The sequence below is a fragment of the Mustelus asterias genome, chromosome 26 (assembly GCF_964213995.1).
Source record: "Mustelus asterias chromosome 26, sMusAst1.hap1.1, whole genome shotgun sequence".
Classification (NCBI taxonomy): domain Eukaryota; kingdom Metazoa; phylum Chordata; class Chondrichthyes; order Carcharhiniformes; family Triakidae; genus Mustelus; species Mustelus asterias.
The window spans coordinates 38,308,172-38,330,333 of NC_135826.1; the positions used below are offsets into that span (position 1 = coordinate 38,308,172).

The following is a 22,162-nucleotide window of genomic DNA, read 5'->3' on the forward strand; positions in this document are numbered from 1 at the left end:
CTAAGAGTCTTTCCCTTAATATTGTACTCTTTCATCCCATTTGACCTGCCAAAATAGACCACTACACATTTATCTGGGTTGAAGTCCATCTGCCACTTCTCACCCAGTCTTGCATCCTATCTTTTTAGGGATCTTTTATGAGCATGAGCTTTATTCATAGTACGGTTTAAATATAATTCTAACAAAATGAAGCAGCTTAATTTTTAACAGTTGAACAATAGTTAAAGAAAGAAAACAACTCTAATTTCTAATTTATCATTATTTCAGTTCCAAATAAGCAACATTCATCTTAAACTCAAATGCCACTTTAAGTGCAGTTAGCAAACCCAGGCATGCTTGCTATAATTTCTTAACAGCCTTGAAGCTTTCAGAGAGGTTTTGATTTTCGGAACAGCTTGCAGCCAGAAATTGAACAGAAAGCAGTTTCTCTCTCTGCTACAGACCTAGCTCCTCCCATTAACCACATTATCACATGATCCTGTATATCTTAACCCACGTTCCATTCCTTTAATCAATAAACCCCCAAGGAACCTTTTCATCTATAAACAAAAATCCATTAGGTCTCTCCTAAATAAACATGACATGAGTAAAATGAGTAATCATCCTGCTTTCCCAGCATCTGAGCTGTATTCCTCCCAGACATACAGACTGCCTGCAGAAAAAAACTGAACGTTAAAACAGTCCTCTTAAACATAAAATATTTTAATAGCACTGTATCATCACATTGGCTACATGTGTTGCATGGCAGTACTCTAGAACATATTCATAGGCTGTAAGTAACAAGGCCCAACACTGTATCCAAGCAGAGGCAATAGGGGGAATCACCTTGTCTTCTTTAAAAAGTCCCAATATGGGTTTATAGTTCATAATTATTATGAAATGTTTGCCATTGGTGTGTCAATGGAATGTTTTCACACCAAATTCAACCGCCAATCCTTCTTTCTCAATCTGGGAATACCTTCGCTCTGCAGCCGAAAAAGGGTTCTGGACAAATATGCGATGGGTCTTTCTGTCCCATATTTCCAGCGATGTGAATGCATCATCCTAATCCCTTATGGGGAAACATTGCATGTCCGCATGAGTTCTTTTATGGGATCAAAATGGACCAATAGGTTAGGTGACAGTAACTGACATTTAACTTTGGTGAAAGCCTCCACCTGTGGCACTTCCTAGGACCATCTTTGGTATATTTTTGTTGAGTATGCAAGAGCGCAGCATGGAAGCCAAACTCAGGATAAATGTTCCACAATAATTTACTGATCCCAGGAAGGGTTGTAACTCTGTGGTGTTCCTTGGAGTTGGTGCTTCCTTGATTACCTTTATCTTATCCTCTACTGGGTGTAACCCTTGGCCATCTACCCAATAGCCTAAGTAGGTCACTTCAACCACTTGAAGCACCGTCTTCAAGCGTACTCCCGCACTTGAGAATCTTTGCAAGAACTCTTCTAAGTTTGCCAGTGTTTTTGTATGGGACTAGTCTTGCTCTGAAATATTCAGGTGTAGCATTGGAGTTGATGTAGATCTTGGTCTTAGGCCCTTTTATTTTTCCAAGGCCCTCTTCGAATACTCCAGGGTGCCTACTGATAACTTTGTACAGTCCGCTCATGACCAGCCTGAATTTCGACAACCAGTTCAGCCTGATCTGCTGGAGTCAATCTCTCCCCATTAAAGTTAAAGTTTATTTATTAGTCACAACTAAGGCTTACATTAACACTGCAATGAAGTTACTGTGAAATTCCCCAATCGCCACAGTCCGGTACCTGTTCAGCTCAATGCACCTAACCAGCACGTCTTTCAGAATGTGGGAGGAAACCAGAGCACCAGGAGGAAACCCACGCAGACACGGGAAGAACATTCAAACTCCACACAGACAGTGACCCAAGCTGGGAATCAAACCTGAGTCCCCTGGCGCTTTAAGCAACAGTGCTAACCACTGTGCCAATGTGCTGCCCATTAGGCTGGGTCTGTGCTCCGGTACAACAATGAGTAGGAGAAGAGAACAAAGAGATCTAGGAGTACAGGTTCATAGCTCCTTGAATGTGGAGTCACAGGTGGACAGTGGTGAAGAAGGCATTCAGCATGCTTGGTTTCATTGGTCAGAACATTGAATACAGGAGTTGGGATGTCTTGTTGAAGTTGTACAAGACATTGGTAAGGCCACACTTGGAATACTGTGTACAGTTCTGGTCACCCTATTATAGAAAGGATATTATTAAACTAGAAAGAGTGCAGAAGAGATTTACTAGGATGCTACCGGGACTTGATGGTTTGAGTTATAAAGAGAGGCTGGATAGACTGGGACTTTTTTCCCTAAAGCGTAGGAGGCTTAGGGGTGATCTTATAGAAGTCTATAAACTAATGAGGGGCGTAGATCAGGTAGATAGTCAACATCTTTTCCCAAAGGTAGGGGAGTCTAAAACTAGAGGGCATTGGTTTAAGGTGAGAGGGGAGGGGTACAAAAGTGTCCAGAGGGGCAATTTTTTCACACAGAGGGTGGTGAGTGTCTGGAACAAGCTTCCAGAGGTAGTAGTAGAGAAGGGTACAATTTTGTCTTTTAAAAAGCGTTTAGACAGTTACATGGGTATAGAGGGATATGGGCCAAACACGGGCAATTGGGACTAGATTAGGGGTTAAAAAAGGGGTGGCATGTCTTGCAGACATTGCTATAGTCGGTGGGAGTCTGTATGGCTAGCCTGGGATTTTAGCTTGGCCACTATCAGCATGCTTCATAGAAACATAGAAACATAGAAACCCTACAGTGCAGAAGGAGGCCATTCGGCCCATCGAGTCTGCACCGACCACAATCCCACCCAGGCCCTACCCCCACATATTTTTACCCGCTAATCCCTCTAACCTACGCATCCCAGGACTCTAAGGGACAATTTTTAACCTGGCCAATCAACCTAACCCGCACATCTTTGGACTGTGGGAGGAAACCGGAGCACCCGGAGGAAACCCACGCAGACACGAGGAGAATGTGCAAACTCCACACAGACCTTCCCTTAGCCATGATCAGCACCATTTATGTTCCCTTTGTCTTTTTGTCTATGACAATCCACCGCTCCCTACCTCCCCCTCACCCACAGCAGTATAAATATTGTCCTGTTTTCTATTGTCTTCAGCTCTGATGAAGAGTCATCCAGACTCAAAACGTTAACTCCGTTCTCTTTCCACAGATGTTGTCAGATCTGCTGAGATTTTCCAGCATTTCTGTTTGTGTCGCAAAAGCCCATATTGTTCATTCATGTCCTCTAGGGAACAAAGCCTGCTGTCCTTACCTGGTCTGGCCTACATGTGACTCTAGGCCCACAAAGGAGAAGGATGTGGTGGATGGTGAGTGTAGAAAGGTAGATGTTGACATTCTAGGACATGTTGAGATAAAAAGGGAAGAGGTATTGGAGGTTGTGAAAAACATCAAGATGGACAAGTCCTCAGGGTCACATGGGATCGATCCCAGAATACTGAGAGGGGCAAGGGAAGAAATTGCTGAGGCCTTGGCCAAAAGCTTTGTATTCTCTTTAGCCACAGACGGGGTACCAGAGGATTGGAGAGGAGCTAACATTGTTCCTCTGTTTAAGAAGGACAGAAGAGACAATCTGGGAAATTACAGGCCTGAGAGCCTTACATCAGTGGTGGGGAAATTATTGGAGAATATTCTTAGGGACAGGATGTACTCACATCTGGCCTATTAGCGAAGGGCAGCATGGTTTTGTGAAGGGGAGGTCGTGTCTCACAAACTTGATTGAGTTCTTTGAGGAAGTGACAAGAAAAATTGACCAGGGCAGGGCAGTGAATGCTGTATACATGGACTTTAGTAAAGCCTTCGATAAGGTTCCTCATGGCAGGCTGATACAGAAGGTGAAGTCATATGGGATCCAAGGTGAGCTGGTAAGATGGATACAAAACTGGTTTGGGCATAGAAAGCAGAGAGTAGCAGTGGAAGGGTACTTTTCTAACTAGAGGTCTGTGACAGGCTGTGTTCCACAAGGATCAGTGCTGGGGCCTCTGTTGTTTGTTAAATATATAAATGATTTGGAGGAAAATGTAGGTGGTCTGATTAGTAAATTTGCAGATGATATAAAAATTGGGGGAGTAGCGGGTAGTGAGAAGGATTGTCAGAGGATACAGCAGGGTATAAATCGGCTGGAGACCTGGGCCGAAAGATGGCAGATGGAACTTAATCTGGACAAATGTGAGGTGATGCGATTTGGAAGGTCGACTGCAGAAGGAAAGTGTATAGTAAATGGTAGAGCCCTTAGAAATAATAACATACAGAGGCGTGCAGATCTACACTTCCCTGAAGGTGGCAATTCAGGTGGACAAAGTGGTCAAGAAGGCATACAGCATGCTGACCTTCATCGGTGGGGCGTTGAGTATAGGAATTGGAAAATCATGTTGCAGCTGTATAAGACTTTGGTTAGGCTGCATTTGGAGAATTGTATACAATTTTGGTCGCCACACTACCGGAAGGATGTTCCTGCATTGGAAAGGGTGCAGAAGAGATTTACCAGGATGTTGCCTGGTTTGGAGGATATGAACTATGAAGAAAGGTTGAACAAACTTCGATTGTTTTCATTGGAACGTCGGAGGATGAGGGGGGACCTGATAGAGGTTTACAAGACAGGCTTGGATAGAGTGGATAGTCTTTTTCCCAGGGTCGAAAGGACAATTACTCGGGGCATAGGTTGAAAGTGAGAAGGGGAAAGTTTAAAAGAGATGTAAGGGGCAAGTTTTTCACACAGAGGGTGGTGAATGCCTGGAACGGGCTGCGGAGGAGATGGTGGAAGAAGATTCTATAACAACAAGGAGCATCTGGATAGATGCATGAACAGACAAGGAATAGAGGGATATGGACCACGTAGAGGCAAGAAAATATTAGATTAGAGAGGCATCTGTATCAGCACAGACTTGGTGGGCCGAAGGGCCTGTTCCTGTGCTGTACTGTTCTTTGTTCACAGCAATATGGTTGACTCTTAAATGCCCTCTAAAATGGCCTAGCAAGCTACTCAGTTGAATCAAACTGCTACAAATGGAACGAAAAGGAATGAAACCAGATGGACCACACGGCATCGACCTAGGCACCAGAAACGACAATGCAGGGTCGACAGGACTGGATTTGCCAAAGTCCTCTTTACTAACATCTGGGGTCTTGTGCCAAAATTGGGAGAGCTGTCTCACAGACTAGTCAAGCAATAGCCTGACATAGTCATTCTCACGGAATCGTACCTTGCAGATAATGTCCCACACCACCATCATCATTCCTGGGTATGTCCTGTCCCACCGGCAGGACAGAGCCAGCAAAAATGGCGGCACAGTCTATACAATCGGGAGGAAGTTGCCCTGCTGGTTGTCCACATTAACTCTGGACCCTATGAAGTCTCATGGCACCAAGTAAACATGGTAAAGGAAACCTCCTACTGAACATTATGTATCGTTATCCCCTCAATTGATGAATCAGTACTCCTCCATGGGTGAACACTGCTTGGAGGAAGCACTGAGGGTGGCGGGTGCAGAATGTACTCTGGGTGGGGACTTCAATGTCCATCACCAAGAGCGGCTCAGTAGTTCCACCACAGACCGAGCTGGCCGAGTCCTAAAGGACATCGCTGCTAGACCGGGACTGCGACAGGTGGTGAGGGAACCAACAAGAGGGAAAAACATACTGAACCTCACCAATCTGCCTGTCATAGATACATCTGTCCATGACAGTATCGGTAGGAGTGACCACTGCACAGTCCCTATGGAGACAAAGTCCTGTCTTCACATTGAGGACAGCCTCCATCGTGTTGTCACTGTGCTAAATGGGATAGACTTTGAACAGATCCAGCAACACAAGACTGGGCATCCATGAGGTGTTGTAAGCCATCAGCAGCAGCAGCAGAATTGTACTCAACCACAATCTGTAACCTCATGGCCCGGCACATCCCCCACTCTACCATTACCACCAAGCCAGGGGATCAACCCTGGCTCAATGAAGAGTGCAGAATTTGATTCGATTTGATTTATTGTCACATGTATTGGGATAGTTTCTTGCACACGATAAGACGAAAGCATACCGCTCATCGAGTACATAGGGGAGAAGGAAAGGAGAGGGTGCAGAATATAGTGTTGCAGTTATAGATAGAGTGTAGTGTAGTTTTAAGAGTATAGAATAAGAGTAAAGAATTGAATTTGAGGGTATGCTGGGGACAGCTTGCAAGAAGTCGCCACGCTCCGGCGCCATCTTTACGCCAGAAGCAACACCAGGCATACTTAAAAATGAGGTGTCAACCTGGTGAAGCTACACAGGATTACTTGCATGCCAAACAGCATAAGCAGCAAGTAAAGAACAGAGCTAAGCGATCCCACAGCCAATGGATCAGATCTAAGCTCTGCAGTCCTGCCACATCCGGCCATGAATGGTGGTAGACAATTAAACAACACACTGGAGGAGGAGACTCCACAAATACCCCTATCCTCAATGATAAAGGAGTCCAGCACATCAGTGCCAAGGATAAGGCTAAAGCATTCACAGCAATCTTCAGCCAGAAGTGCCAAGTGGATGATCCATCTTGTCCTCCTCCAGAATTTCCCAGCATGGTAGACGTCAGTCTTCAGCCATTTCGATTCGCTCCACGTGATAGCAAGAAACAGCTGAAAGCACTGGATATTGCAAAGGTTATGGACTCTGACAATATTCTGGCAATAGTACTGAAAATCTGTGCTCCAAAACCTGTTGTGTCTCTAGCCAAGCTGTTCCAGTACAGCTACAGCACTGGCAATATGGATAATTACTCAGGTATGTCCTGCACACAAGAAACAGGACAAATCCAACCCGGCCAATTATTGCACCATCAATCTACTCTCGATCATCACTAAAGTGATGGAAGGGGTCATCTACAGCACGAAGAAGCAGCACTTGCATAGTAATAACCTGCTCGCTGATGCTCAGTTTGGGTTTTACCAGGGTCACTCAGCTCCTGACCTCATTACAACCTTGGTTCAAACATGGACAAAAGAGCTGAACTTCAGAGGTGAGGTGAAAGTGACAGCCCTTGACATCAAGGCATCATTTGACCGAGTGTGGCGTCAAGGACCCCAGCAAAACTGGAGTCAATGGGAATCAGGGGGAAAACTCTCCGCTGGTTGGATTCATACCCGGCACAAAGGAAGATGGTTGCGGTGGTTGGAGGTCAATCATCTCAGCTCCAGGACATCACTGCAGGAGTCCCTCAGGGTCAGTGTCCTAGGTCCAGGCTTGGGCTGACAAGTGGTAAGTAATATTCATGCCGCACAAGTGCCAGGCAATGACCATCTCTCTAACCATCGCTCCTTGACATACAATGGCGTTACCATTCCTGAATCTTCAACATCCTGAGGGTTACCATTGACCAGAAACTGAAGCGGACCAGCCACAAAAATACTGTGGCTACCAGAGCAGGACAAAGGCTAGGAATCCTGCGCGAGTAACTCACCTCCTGACTCCCTAAAGCCTGTTTACCATCTACAAGACACAAATCAGGTATGTGACGGAATACTCTCCACTTGCCTGGATGAGTTCAGCTCCAACACTCAAGAAGCTCAACATCATCCAGAACAAAGCAGTCCGTTTGATTGCAACCCCTTCCACAAGCATTCAATCCCTCCACCACCGATTAACAGTGATAGCCGTGTGCACTATCTGCAAGATGCACTGCAGGAACTCACCAAGATTCCTAAGGCAGCACTTTCTCAACTCACGATCATTACCATCTAGAAGGACAAGATCAGCAGATACCAAGGAACACCACCAACTGGAAGTTCCCCTCCAAGTCACTCACCATCCTGACTTGGAAAGATATCACCGCTCCTTCACTGTCACTGGGTCTAAATACTGGAACTCCCTGCCTAACAGCACCATGAGTATACCTACACCTCAGGGACTGCAGCGGTTCAAGAAGCCAGCTCACCATCACCTTCTGAAGGGCAGCTAGGGAGGGGTAATAAATGCTGGCCTGGTCAGCAACGCCAACAACCAGAAATTAATTTTAAAAGAGAGAGCAGGAGAAACATCTTGATTGAACATTTTGTAATTTATGCAATTCAGTCCCATGCTTAGTGGCTGATGTAGGAACTGTATTGAAATTCAGTATTAGATTGGATGGCTGGATGAAGGAAAACAGGTTTCAGAATATAGTTATAACCTCGAGACTTAGGGGAAGTTAGTGTCAGAAGTCAGGCTGGTTGGTGTGGCTGGACTGCCCATTGCACCTTGTGTGGTGGGTGGGTCAGTGACAAACAGTGACCCCATCAGTCTCGCAGCCGACACAGAGGAATTCATCAGGCGAATGAGGCTGCAGGAGTTCTTCCACAAACCCCAAGAGGCCAACAACGAACACAATGAGACAGTCAATGAACCGGAACAGCCGACAGAGAGATCCGCGGTGCAGCAACTGAAGAGGAAAGAGTTGAATTGGACTCCTCCGGAAGGCTGCTGCCATCGACTCGACATGTATGCCCAAGCCATCAGGAGGTGCGGCAACACCAGATTCATCAGCCGCACTCACAAGACAGCCCCGAACAGCACCCAAGCACAACGCAACGCCATCCGCGCTCTCAAGACCAACCGCAACATTGTCATCAAACCAGCAGACAAAGGAGGGGCCATCGTCATACTGAACAGAACGGATTACTGCAAAGAAGTGTACCGACAACTGAACAACGAGGAACACTACAGACAGTTACCCGCAGATCTGACCAAAGAACACACCCGTCAACTCAACAGACTGATCAAGACCTTTGATCCGGACCTTCAGAGCACCCTCCGTGCTCTCATCCCACGAACTCCCCGCGTTGGAGATCTCTACTGCCTCCCGAAGATACACAAGGCAAACACACCCGGCCGTCCCATCGTATCAGGCAATGGGACCCTGTGCGAGAACCTCTCCGGCTATGTCGAGGGCATCCTGAAACCCAAAGAACCCCCAGCTTTTGTCGCGACACGACGGACTTCCTACAGAAACTCAGCACACATGGAGCAGTTGAACCAGGAGCACTCCTCGTCACAATGGATGTCTCGGCACTCTACACCAGCATCCCCCACGACGATGGCATTGCTGCAATTGCCTCAGTACTCAATGCCGACAACTGCCAGTTTCCAGATGCAATTTTACAACTCATCCGCTTCATCCTGGACCACAACGTCTTCACCTTCAACAACCAGTTCTTCATCCAAACACACGGAACAGCCATGGGGACCAAATTCGCACCTCAATACACCAACACCTTCATGCACAGGTTCGAACAAGACCTCTTCACCGCACAGGACCTTCAACCGATGCTATACACTAGATACATCGATGACATTTTCTTCCTTTGGACTCATGGTGAACAATCACTGAAACAGCTATATGATGACATCAACAAGTTCCATCCCACCATCAGACTCACCATGGACTACTCTCCGGAATTGGTTGCATTCTTGGACACACGCATCTCCATCAAGGACGGTCACCTCAGCACCTCACTGTACCGCAAGCCCACTGATAACCTCATGATGCTCCACTTCTCCAGCTCCCACCCTAAACACGTTAAAGAAGCCATCCCCTACGGACAAGCCCTCCGTATACACAGGATCTGCTCAGATGAGGAGGATCGCAACAGACACCTCCGGACGCTGAAAGATGCCCTCATAAGAACAGGATATGGTATTCGACTCATCGATCGACAGTTCTGATGCGCCACAGCGAAAAACCGCACCGACCAGCTCAGAAGACAAACACGGGACACGGCGGACAGAGTACCCTTCGTCGTCCAGTACTTCCCCGGAGCGGAGAAGCTACGACATCTTCTCCGGAGCCTTCAACATGTCGTTGATGAAGACGAACATCTAGCCAAGGCCATCCCCACACCCCCACTTCTTGCTTTCAAACAACCGCACAACCTCAAACAGTCCATTGTCCGCAGCAAACTACCCAGCCTTCAGGAGAACAGTGACCACGACACCACACAACCCTGCCGCAGCAACCTCTGCAAGACGTGCTGGATCATCGACATGGATGCCATCATCTCACGTGAGAACACCATCCACCAGGTACACGGTACATACTCTTGCAACTGGGCCAACGTTGTCTACCTGATACGCTGCAGGAAAGGATGGCCTGAGGAATGGTACATTGGGGAGACCATGCAGATGCTACGGCAATGGATAAATGAACATCGCTCGACAATCACCAGGCAAGAGTGTTCTCTTACTATTGGGGAACACTTCAGCGGTCACGGGCATTCGGCCTCTGATCTTCGGGTAAGCGTTCTCCAAGGCGACCTTCACGACACACGACAGCGCAGAGTCGCTGAGCAGAAACTGATAGCCAAGTTCCGCACACATGAGGACGGCCTAAACCGGGATGTTGGATTCATGTCACATTATCAGTAACCCCCACAGCTTGCCCCTGGGCTTGCAGAATCTCACTAGCTGTTCTGTCTGGAGACAATACACATCTCTTTAACCTGTGTTTAATGCTCCCTCCACCCACATTGTCTGTACCTTTAAGACCTGGCTGGCTTTAGGGATTCGCATTCTAATCAGTATTCTGTAACTTGATTTTGTGTCTCTGTGCACTGTTTGAGAGCACATTTCCACTCCATCTGACGAAGGAGCAGCGCTCCGAAAGCTTATGGTATTTGCTACCAAATAAACCTGTTGGACTTTAACCTGGTGTTGTGAGACTTCTTACTGTGTTCACCCCAGTCCAACGCCGGCATCTCCACATCGTGTAATATGACAACAGGCTGGGAAATGTGATTTGGACTATTTGCTCATATGGACAACACTGACACAGACTGTCCAAATTGCCTGTTTCTATGTTCGAACTTCAATGTACGAAATAAAGTAAAGTTTATTTATTAGTCACAAGTAAGGCTTACATTAACACTGCAATGAACTTGCTATGAAATTTCCCCTAGTCGCCACACTCTGGCGCCTGTTTGGGTCAATGCACCCTGACCAGCACATCTTTCTGACTGTGGGAGGAAACTGGAGCACCCGGAGGAAACCCACATAGACACGGGGAGAACGTGCAAACTCCACACAGACAGTGACCCAAGCCACGAATCGAACCCGGGTCCCTGGCGCTGTGAGGCAGCAGTGCTAACCATTGTGCCACCATGCCGCCCACCTAATATCTTGGTAGCTTCTGTACTCCAGCGGGGATAGTCCATTTAGTGCAAGCATCTCCTGATGAGTATACTTTCTATCCTATTACCATGCAGCTGCATGCTCTCTACAGATGTCTGCCCTAACCTGCACACTAATATTGGCCGAATCAATGTTTTGTGTAAACTTATAATTATTGTTCATTCTTTCAAAGCTTTCCAAGGTTTGAGGTTGCTGCTTTAATGATGTTACTACTCATTCTCACTCATGACTCTCAGAATCCACAGCACCTAGACCTGCTTTCACACTGTGTCTTCCAATAAATATGCTGTTTTGGTGCACTGACATCATGGCCTAGAGATAGGAGTGCCAAATTATTGTTGTAACATCATTACATAAATACTTAGCATGCAAACAGTTGAAAAAACATAGCCAGCCAGTCTGCCAGGATCCATACTGCAGTCAGTTTACGAGATTCTTTGCACCATGCAGTCATTGAGTGCAGCACATGGTTTGGACCCCTTAGGCCTAACCTGCAACATAAAAGCAGCTAGTGCAGAAAATGTACCCCACAGCACTGATTAAAAATATGACAGCAGTTGGAGAATCATAGAATCACAGAATCATACAGCGCAGAAAAGGCCCTTTGGTTCACCGAGGCTGCACTGACACGTTAGACTGAACTCCCACCTAATCGCATCTGTCTGTACTTGGCCCATTGGGGCAAGCTGGTAACACGATGGCCATGGTTCAATAGTAGCACTGGTACTTTGAGTCAGAAACACATCGGATCAAATCCCATTCCAAAGACATCAGCACAAAGCCGAGGATAACACTCCAGTGCAGTACAAAGGGAATACTGTATTGTTGGAGGTGTTGCCTTTTGAATGAGAAATTAAACGGAGGTCAGTCTGCTCTTCCAAGCGGACCATAAAAGATTTAATTACCACTGTTTCAAAGAATAGCGGGGAAGTCTTCCCCAGCTTCATAGCCTATGATTATCCTTCAATCGCATCATTATAACTGATAATTTGATTATCATATTGTTGTTTGTGGGATCTTGCTATGCAAAAGTTGAGCGTTGCACTTGCCATATATTACATCAGTGAATGAACTTCAAGCAAGTATTTCATTAGCTTTAAAGTGTTTTTGATATTGTGAAAGGCACAATGTAAGATCATAAGAAATATAAGCAGAAATAGACAATATGTCCGCCAAGCCTGCTCCCCCATTCAATCAGCTCATGACTGAACATATACATAGAAATCATAGAAATCATAGAAACCCTACAGTGCAGAAGGAGGCCATTCGGCCCATCGAGTCTGCACCGACCACAATCCCACCCAGGCCCTACCCCCCACATATTTACCCGCTAATCCCTCTAACCTACGCATCTCAGGGGCAATTTTAACCTGGCCAATCAACCTAACCCGCACATCTTTGGACTGTGGGAGGAAACCGGAGCACCCGGAGGAAACCCACGCAGACACGAGGAGAATGTGCAAACTCCACACAGACAGTGACCCGAGCCGGGAATCGAACCCGGGACCCTGGAGCTGTGAAGCAGCAGTGCTAACCACTGTGCTACCGTGCCGCCCCACTTTAACACCCTATCCCCATATCCCTTGAATCTCGGAATCCAAAAACCTATTAATCTCAGCCTTGAACTCAAAAACTGTGAATCTATAGCTCTCTGGGGCAGGGAACTCCAAAAATAAATGTCAGTCTTTTTTTCTGAATGCAAGTAAAAATTAGCATTGTTTTCAACGCACAGCTGCAGGACAACAGAAAGCTTCACACCCAGCAAATTAATATCGTCTTATCACTATTGGGGAAGTATGCACAGCAGCCAATTTACACACAGCAAGATCCCACAAACAGTACAACAGTAAATGATTCAGGTCAGAAAATCCAAAGTGTTTTATGAAGTCCGCCTAGATCATAAGTTTTGCAATTTGAATTTGGCTGGGATAAGCATGTGATGTTTCACTTCAGGGATGATTCAACTGACCTTCCAGGGAGCCTTTATCAAACAAAGTTTATTTAAGAATGCAGTTAACATGTGTTAAAAAAAAAAAATCGCAATAACTTTTACCAATTACTTGTGTGACCCTTAAGAAATATATGAAATGTTCCCATCAAACTTCGCTAAACAAAACCCTTGCCACAGGTTTAGTACAGAAAATACGAATGCTCACATGATGCTGGAACTTAGTCCTTTGGTTGGATGCTGCAGTTCTCCTGATACACTCACACACACACACACACAAATTTGAAGTCAGACCAGCTTCCCAAAATGCCAGGGAGAGAGACAGAGACTCTAGTTACTAGCTAGCAAACCACCAACAGCAAAGTTTTCACTCCAGGATGGCTAGAGGCCTTGCTTCCAGCTAGCCAGCAGAATTTCCAATACCAGGGAGAGAGAGAGAGAAACACTGCTTTTCAGTCTGATGCCACCCCCTTCTAAACTAAAACTGCAGCCAGCAGCCAAACTGAAAATGGAACCTTGAGTTCACCATGGAGAAAAACTGCCCAAAACACATGATTTGCCAACCAGTCTTCCCCTAACAATGCAGGGTTATAAAACAAATCCCAGAAAGTACTTGAGGCCCAAAATAAAAATAAACAAAACCCCATTTAAACCATTGAAGCAGCAATAAAAGGACTTCTAGCAGACAGCCCGGCAACAATGAAACCAAAAGGCCTGCTTACAGCTGCAGAGAACATGATTTAAAAAAATTAATTTCTTAAAGGTACACTAACATCAGACTACTTTGTATGTTTTTATTCGTTTATGGGATGTGGATGCCACTGGCAAGGCCAGCATTTGTTGCCCAACCTTAATTGTCTATGAACTGAATGGTATGCAAGTCCATTTCAAAATGCAGTTCAGGTTAACTTGGCCTATTTACAACATCTGGAGTCACATGTAGGCCAGGCCAGGTAAAGATGCAGATTCCCTTCCCGAAAGGATATTAGTGAACCAGATGTGTTTTTACAACAATTAATAATAGTTTCATGGTCACCATTACTGTTAATTGAATTTAAATTCTACCATCTGCCATAGTGGAATTCAAACTCATGTCTCCAGAGCTTTAGCCTGGCCTCGGTGTCATTGAAAAAAGTAAAGTTTATTTATTAGTCACAAGTAAGGCTTACATTAACACTGTAATGAAGTTACTGTGAAATTCCCCTAGTCGCCACACTCCGGCGCCTGTTCGGGTCAATGCACCTAACCAGCACATCTTTCAGACAGTGGGAGGAAACTGGAGCACCCGGAGGAAACCCACGCAGACACGGGGAGAACGTGCAGACTCCGCACAGACAGTGACCCAAGCCGGGAATCAAACCCGGGTCCCTGGTGCTGTGAGGCAGCAGTGCTAACCACTGTGCCACCGTGCCGCATTGATCTGAATTGGAATGATTTATTATTGTCATATGTGTTGGGATAGAGTGAAAAGTATTGCACACGGTGCGGACAAAACATACCGTTCATAGAGTACGTATGGGAGAAGGAAAGGAGACGCTGTAGAATATAGTTTTGCGGTTACCAATCAGGTGAAGAGAGAGATCAGCTTCATCCAGACTGTAAGAAATTTAAAAAGAGCATTATTAGAAAGTTTAAAAGAATTAGAGTATAGTTTTAAGAGCATAGAACGAGAATAAAACATGGAATTAGAGGGTATGCCAGGGACAGCTTGGAAGAAGTTGCCTCGCTCTGGTGCTTGGAGGAGGAATAATTCTGATCTGGCCAGCGGGCTAAATCCATTATTCCTTCTGCTTAAGGGTACCATGAAATCTTCTATATGAATGTGACCAACAGGCAGCAACTCAATTTGTGAAATAGAATGTCTCACCTGAAAGCCAGCACCTTCAACCAATGTCACGCTCCCTCAAAGCTGCACAGATTTTAGGACAAATGCCTTGAAAAATTGGTTTGCACAAATAATGATCAAGGCTTGGGTAGGATGGTGGAAGCAAAAGCAATGTATAGCATTGATAGTGTGAGGGGGAAACAGTGTACTCTTGTCTTTGGATAAATGAGTGGTGATGAGTCAAATTACCTTCTTGACTCTACTTATTTCATCCTCTCGCATAAGCACAGCTGTACAGCACACAGCAGACAAGTCAGTCTAAAAGAATATTGGAGAGCATGTGAGGAATGAGGTGGCGGGAGCGAAGGGCTGGCAGGATGGGTTGGGGGTGTAAAGACGTGGGGGGATGAGTGAGGAAGTGGAGACGGGGTTGGAGATGAAGGGAAGGGTGTTGGAGATGAGGGGAAGGGGGCGTAGATGAGGAACTGAGGGAAGGGTGTTGGAGTGATGGGGAGGGTTGGGCAGTAGGTGAAGGGCGATGGGGTGCATGTTGGGAGTAGACTTGGGGTTCGGGGGTGGAGGTGAGGTTAGAAGATGTAAGGTTTGGGGATGAGGGAGGGGGTGTTGGCGAAGATGAAGGGGGTGAGGGCAGTGGGTGTGGGAGGGTGGGGATGAAGAGGTGAATGTTGGAAGTGGTGTGGGTGAGGGTGTGCGTGTTGGAAGTGAAGATGAGGGGTTGGGGATGAGAATGGAGGGATGGGTGTTGGGGCTAGCAGGGATGAGGGTGTAGATGTTGAAGGGAGGGTAGGGGTGGTGGTGAGTGTGAGGTGAGGGCAGAGATGAGGGGTTGGGGACGAGGGGGTAAGGGGGGTAGGTGTGAGAGGTGAGGATGAAGGAGGGTGGTGGGACTGGTGGGATGAGGGTGTAGATGTGGAGAATGGGATGAGTGGTGATGAGGGTGATAAGGATGTGAGCGGGGTGAGAGGTGAGAGAAGGTGTGTGGGGAGGGGGGAGTGGGTGTTGGGGATGGGGCTGAGGGCAGCAGGTGCTTTGGGTGTATATGAGGTTGAGGCTGTAGGTGTGGGGGTAGAGATGATGGGCTGGGGTGAGGGGATGGGTGTTGCAGATGTGGGTAAAGTTGAGGCGTGATGAAAATAGGTGGGGGTGGGGATCAGGGGATGGGGATGAGGGGATGGGTGTTGGGACAGTTGAATGTATATTTGTATTCATTCATGAGATATGGGCATTGCTGGGCCATCAAAGTAAAGTTAAACTTTATTTATTAGTCACAAGTAAGGCTTACATTAACACTGTAATGAAGTTACTGTGAAATTCCCCTGGAAATAAAATAGGCAGTGAGGGGTGAGGGGTGTTGGGGTGGGTGTGTGTGGGGTTTGGGGCAGGGGGGCTGAGGGTAGTGAGAGGGTTGGGGTGAAGTGCAGTGTGAGGGTGAGCAGGTGTGGGGGCAGTATGTGAGGGGTGGGGATTTCAGGGTAAGGTGATGGGGCAGTGTTGGGCTGAGGGGCTGTAGGTGGAAAAGGGTGTGGGTGAGGGCAGTATCGGGGAGCTGGGGGTGGGGTGTGAGGGTTTGTGGGTGGGGGATTGTGGGTGGGTGTGTGGTGGGGGGCTGGGAGTGAGGGAGTGTGGGGGCTGGGTTTGAGCAGTGTGGGGGGTTTGGGGTGTGTGGGGTGCTGGGGAAAGGGTTTAGGGTGGGGGTGTGAGGAGGGGGGGCTGGGGTGGGGGTTTGTGGGTGGATATGAGGGTGAGGGGCCGGGGGTGAGAGGTGAGAGGATGGGCTTGGGGTGTGTGAGGGAGGGTTTGGGGTGGGTGTGTGAGGGAGGGTTTGGGGTGGGTGTGTGAGGGAGGATTTGGGGTGGGTGTGAGAGGGAGGGTTTGGGGTGGGGGGGTGTGTGGGAAGGGTGGGGGGTTTGGGGTGGGTGTGAGGAGGGGGGATTTGGGGTGGGGGGTTGGCCTGAGGGGAGGGTTTGGGGTGGGGGGGTGTGTGGGCACGGTGGGGGGTTTGGGGTGGGGGGTTTGGGGTGGGGTTGAGGTGTGTGAGGGAGGGTTTGGGGGGCCGTGAGGGGGAGGGTTTGGGGTGGGAGGGTTTGGGGTGGGGTTGGGGTGTGTGAGGGAGTGTTTGGGGTGGGGGGTTTGGGGTAAGGTTGGGGTGTGTGAGGGAGGGTTTGGGGTGGGGGGATGTAAGGGGGAGTGTTTGGGGTGGGAGGGTTTGGGGTGGGGTTGGGGTGTGTGAGGGAGGGTTTGGGGTAGGGTTGGGGCGTGTGAGGGAGGGTTTGGGGTGGGAGGGTTTGGGGTGGGGTTGGGGTGTGTGGGGGAGGGTTTGGGTTGGGGAGGTTTGGGGTGGGGTTGGGATGTGTGAGGGAGGGTTTAGGGTGGGAGGGTTTCGGGTGGGGTTTGGGGTGGGGTTGGGGTGTGTGGGGGAGGGTTTGGGGTGGGAGGGTTTGGGATGGGCTGGGTTGTGTGAGGGAGGGTTTGGGTGGGGTTGGGGTGTGTGAGGGAGGGTTTGGGGTGGGGAGGTTTGGGGTGGGGTGAGGCTGGGGTGTGTGAGGGAGTGTTTGGGGTGGGGGGTTTGGGGTAAGGTTGGGGTGTGTGAGGGAGGGTTTGGGGTGGGGGGATGTAAGGGGGAGTGTTTGGGGTGGGAGGGTTTGGGGTGGGGTTGGGGTGTGTGAGGGAGGGTTTGGGGTAGGGTTGGGGCGTGTGAGGGAGGGTTTGGGGTGGGAGGGTTTGGGGTGTGTGGGGGAGGGTTTGGGTTGGGGAGGTTTGGGGTGGGGTTGGGATGTGTGAGGGAGGGTTTAGGGTGGGAGGGTTTCGGGTGGGGTTTGGGGTGGGGTTGGGGTGTGTGGGGGAGGGTTTGGGGTGGGAGGGTTTGGGATGGGTTGGGTTGTGTGAGGGAGGGTTTGGGTGGGGTTGGGGTGTGTGAGGGAGGGTTTGGGGTGGGGAGGTTTGGGGTGGGGTGAGGCTGGGGTGGATGAGGGAGGGTTTGGCGTGGGGGGGGGGGGGGGGGGGGGGGGGTATAAAAGAACAAAGAACAGTACAGCGCAGGAAACAGGCCCTTCGGCCCTCCAAGTCTGTGCCGCTCATTGGTCCAACTAGACCATTCGTTTGTATCCCTCCATTCCCAGGCTGCTCATGTGACTATCCAGGTAAGTCTTAAACGATGCCAGCATGTCTGCCTCCACCACCCTACTTAGCAGCGCATTCCAGGCCCCCACCACTCTCTGTGTAAAAAACGTCCCTCTGATATCTGAGTTATACCTCACCCCTCTCACCTTGAGCCCGTGACCCCTCGTGATCGTCACCTCCGACCTGGGAAAAAGCTTCCCACTGTCCACCTATCTATCCCCTTCATAATTTTGTACACCTCTATTAGGTCTCCCCTCATTCTCTGTCTTTCCAGGGAGAACAACCCCAGTTTACCCAATCTCTCCTCATAGCTAAGACCCTCCATAGCAGGCAACATCCTGGTAAACCTTCTCTGCACTCTCTCTAAAGCCTCCACGTCCTTCTGGCAGTGCAGCGACCAGAACTGGACGCAGTACTCCAAATGTGGCCTAACCAGCGTTCTATGCAGCTGCAAAATCAGACTCCAGCTTTTATACTCTATACCCCGTCCTATAAAGGCAAGCATACCATATGCCTTCTTCACCACCTTCTCCACCTGTGCTGCCACCTTCAAGGATTTGTGGGCTTGCACACCTAGGTCCCTCTGTGTTTCTATACTCTTGATGGCTCTGCCATTTATTGTATAACTCCCCCCTACATTAGGTCTTCCAAAATGCAACACTTCGCAGTTATCTGGATTAAATTCCATCTACCATTTCCCCACCAATTTTCCAGCCTATGTCCCGCTGTATTGTCCGACAATGTTCATCACTATCCGCAAGTCCAGCCACCTTCGTGTCATCCGCAAACTTGCCAATAACACCAGTTACACCTTCTTCCAAATCATTTATATATATCACAAATAGCAGAGGTCCCAGTACAGAGCCCTGCGGAACACCACTGGTAAGAAGTCTCACAACACCAGGTTAAAGTCCAACAGGTTTATTTGGTAGCAAATACCATAAGCTTTCGGAGCGTTGCCCCTTCGTCAGATGGAGTAAAAATCTGTTCTCCAACAATGCACAGACACAGAAATCAAGTTACAGAATACTAATTAGAATGCAAATCTCTACAGCCAGCTAGGTCTTAAAGGTACAGACAATGCGGGTGGAGGGAACATTAAACACAGGTTAAAGAGATGTGTATTGTCTCCAGACAGAACAGCTAGTAAGATTCTGCAAGATCAGGGGGAAAGCTGTGGGGGTTACTGATAATGTGACATAAATCCAACATCCCGGTTTAGGCCGTCCTCATGTGTGCGGAACTTGGCTATCAGTTTCTGCTCAGCGACTCTGCGCTGTCCTGTGTCGTGAAGGCCGCCTTGGAGAACGCTTACCTGAAGATCCAAGGCTGAATGCCCGTGACTGCTGAAGTGCTCCCCCACAGGAAGGGAACAGTCTTGCCTGGTGATTGTCGAGCGGTGTTCATTCATCCGTTGTCGTAGCGTCTGCATGGTTTCCCCAATGTACCATGCCTCGGGACATCCTTTCCTGCAGCGTATCAGATAGACAACGTTGGCCGAGTTGCAAGAGTATATACCGTGTACCTGGTAGATGGTGTTCTCACGTGAGATGATGGCATCCGTGTCGATGATCCGGCACGTCTTGCAGAGGTTGCTGTGGCAGGGTTGTGTGGTGTCATGGTCACTGTTCTCCTGAAGGCTGGGTAGAACTCAGGACAGTAAGAAGTCTCACAACACCAGGTTAAAGTCCAACAGGTTTATTTGGTAGCAAATACCATAAGCTTTCGGAGCAATGCTCCTTCGTCAGATGGAGTGGTCTCTGTTCTCAAACAGGGCACAGACACAGAAATCAAATTACAGAATACTGATTAGAATGCAAATCTCTACAGCCAGCCAGGTCTTAAATGCACAGACAATGTGGGTGGAGGGAGCATTCAACACAGGTTAAAGAGATGTGAATTGTCTCCAGACAGTACAGCTTGTGAAATTGTGCAAGTCCAGGAGTCAAGCTGTGGGGGTTACTGATAATGTGACATAAATCCAACATCCCGGTTTAGGCCGTCCTCATGTGTGCGGAACTTGGCTATCAGTTTCTGCTCAGTGACTCTGCGCTGTCGTGTGTCGTGAAGGCCGCCTTGGAGAACGCTTACCTGAAGATCCAAGGCTGAATGCCCGTGACTGCTGAAGTGCTCCCCCACAGGAAGAGAACAGTCTTGCCTGGTGATTGTCGAGCGGTGTTCATTCATCCGTTGTCGTAGCGTCTGCATGGTTTCCCCAATGTACCATGCCTCGGGACATCCTTTCTTGCAGCGTATCAGGTAGACAACGTTGGCCGAGTTGCAAGAGTAGGTACCATGTACCTGGTAGATGGTGTTCTCATGTGAGATGATGGCATCCGTGTTGATGATCCGGCACGTCTTGCAGAGGTTGCTGTGGCAGGGTTGTGTGGTGTCGTGGTCACTAAACCTGTTGGACTTTAACCTGGTGTTGTGAGACTTCTTACTGTGCTTACCCCAGTCCAACGCCGGCATCTCCACATCAGAACTCAGGAGAACAGTGACCATGACACCACACAACCCTGCCACAGCAACCTCTGCAAGATGTGCCGGATCATCGACATGGATGCCATCATCTCACGTGAGAACACCATCTACCAGGTACACGGTACATACTCTTGCAACTCGGCCAACGTTGTCTACCTGATACGCTGCAAGAAAGGATGTCCCGAGGCATGGTACATTGGGGAAACCATGCAGACGCTATGACAACGGATGAATGAACACCGCTCGACAATCACCAGGCAAGACTGTTCCCTTCCTGTGGGGGAGCACTTCAGCAGTCACGGGCATTTCAGCCTTGGATCTTCAGGTAAGCGTTCTCCAAGGCGGCCTTCACGACACAGGACAGCGCAGAGTCGCTGAGCAGAAACTGATAGCCAAGTTCCGCACACATGAGGACGGCCTAAACCGGGATGTTGGATTTATGTCACATTATCAGTAACCCCCACAGCTTTCCCCCTGATCTTGCAGAATCTTACTAGCTGTTCTGTCTGGAGACAATACACATCTCTTTAACCTGTGTTTAATGCTCCCTCCACCCACATTATCTGTACCTTTAAGACCTGGCTGGCTGTAGAGATTTGCATTCTAATTAGTATTCTGTAACTTGATTTCTGTGTCTCTGTGCACTGTTGGAGAACAGATGTTCACTCCATCTGACGAAGGGGCAGTGCTCCGAAAGCTTATGGTATTTGCTACCAAATAAACCTGTTGGACTTTAACTTGGTGTTGTGAGACTTCTTACTGTGCTTACAGTCCAATGCCGGCATCTCCACATCATGAACACCACTGGTCACAGACCTCCAGATGGAAAAAGACCCTTCGACTGCTACCCTCTGTCTCCTGTGGCCAGCAAGACGTGCCGGATCATCGACACAGATGCCATCATCTCACGTGAGAACACCATCCACCAGGTACACGGTACATACTCTTGCAATTTGGCCAACGTTGTCTACCTGATACGCTGCAAGAAAGGATGTCCCGAGGCATGGTACATTGGGGAAACTATGCAGACGCTGCGACAACGGATGAATGAACACCGCTCGACAATCACCAGGCAAGACTGTTCTCTTCCTGTTGGGGAGCACTTCAGCGGTCACGGGCATTCGGCCTCTGATATTCGTGTAAGCGTTCTCCAAGGCGGCCTTCGCAACACACGACAGCGCAGAGTCGCTGAGCAGAAAACTGATAGCCAAGTTCCGCACACACGAGGACGGCCTCAACCGGGATATTGGGTTCATGTCACACTATTTGTAACTCCCACAGTTGCGTGGACCTGCAGAGTTTCACTGGCTGTCTTGTCTGGAGACAATACACATCTTTTTAGCCTGTCTTGATGCTCTCTCCACTCACATTGTTTCGTTTCTTAAAGACTTGATTAGTTGTAAGTATTCGCATTCCAACCATTATTCATGTAAATTGAGTCTGTGTCTTTATAAGCTCTGTTTGTGAACAGAATTCCCACTCACCTGAAGAAGGGGCTTAGAGCTCCGAAAGCTTGTGTGGCTTTTGCTACCAAATAAACCTGTTGGACTTTAACCTGGTGTTGTTAAACTTCTTCCTGTGGGCCAAGCCAGTTGTCTACCCATTTAGC

At 48.3% G+C, this 22,162-nt stretch overlaps 1 long non-coding RNA gene across 1 annotated transcript in view; it reads right to left on the minus strand.

Annotated features, from left to right (window-relative positions):
• LOC144479598 (uncharacterized) overlaps window positions 1-15,246 on the minus strand; it is a 62,067-nt gene extending 46,821 nt beyond the window's left edge. Inside the window, exons 1-2 of the long non-coding RNA XR_013495545.1 lie at window positions 15,178-15,246; window positions 14,603-14,699 (exon numbers count right to left, since the gene is read on the minus strand). This is a non-coding gene — a long non-coding RNA (uncharacterized LOC144479598). The remainder of the gene's footprint in view (window positions 1-14,602; window positions 14,700-15,177) is intronic.
• Window positions 15,247-22,162: the final 6,916 nt, after the last annotated feature.